This window comes from Myotis brandtii, unplaced genomic scaffold (assembly GCF_000412655.1).
Source record: "Myotis brandtii unplaced genomic scaffold, ASM41265v1 scaffold208, whole genome shotgun sequence".
NCBI lineage: Eukaryota > Metazoa > Chordata > Mammalia > Chiroptera > Vespertilionidae > Myotis > Myotis brandtii.
Window position 1 is genome coordinate 2,334,274 of NW_005357764.1, and position 222 is coordinate 2,334,495.

Sequence of the window (222 nt, forward strand, 5' to 3'; positions counted from 1 at the left end):
GTGCGCCCGCGCCCGTGTGTCCGTGCGTGTCGGGGTGCCCGAGCGCGGTAGAACGCCTGGGTGTCCTGTATGTGCACGTGAGCGTGTCCGTGGAGTATTTCTGTGTGCATGCACGGCCGGGTGGCATGTGTGTGTACAGTTAGGCGCAGAGCCGGTGCCGCGGGGCTGCAGCTTGCGGGTTCCCGGGTAACCGAGGCGGGGGCCCCTCCCGCCTCCCGGGGC

General features: G+C 70.3%; 1 protein-coding gene across 1 annotated transcript in view; it reads left to right on the plus strand.

The window, feature by feature from the left end:
* Positions 1-222, plus strand: part of SNCB (synuclein, beta) — a 39,791-nt gene that overhangs the window by 21,467 nt on the left and 18,102 nt on the right. The window lies entirely within an intron of this gene.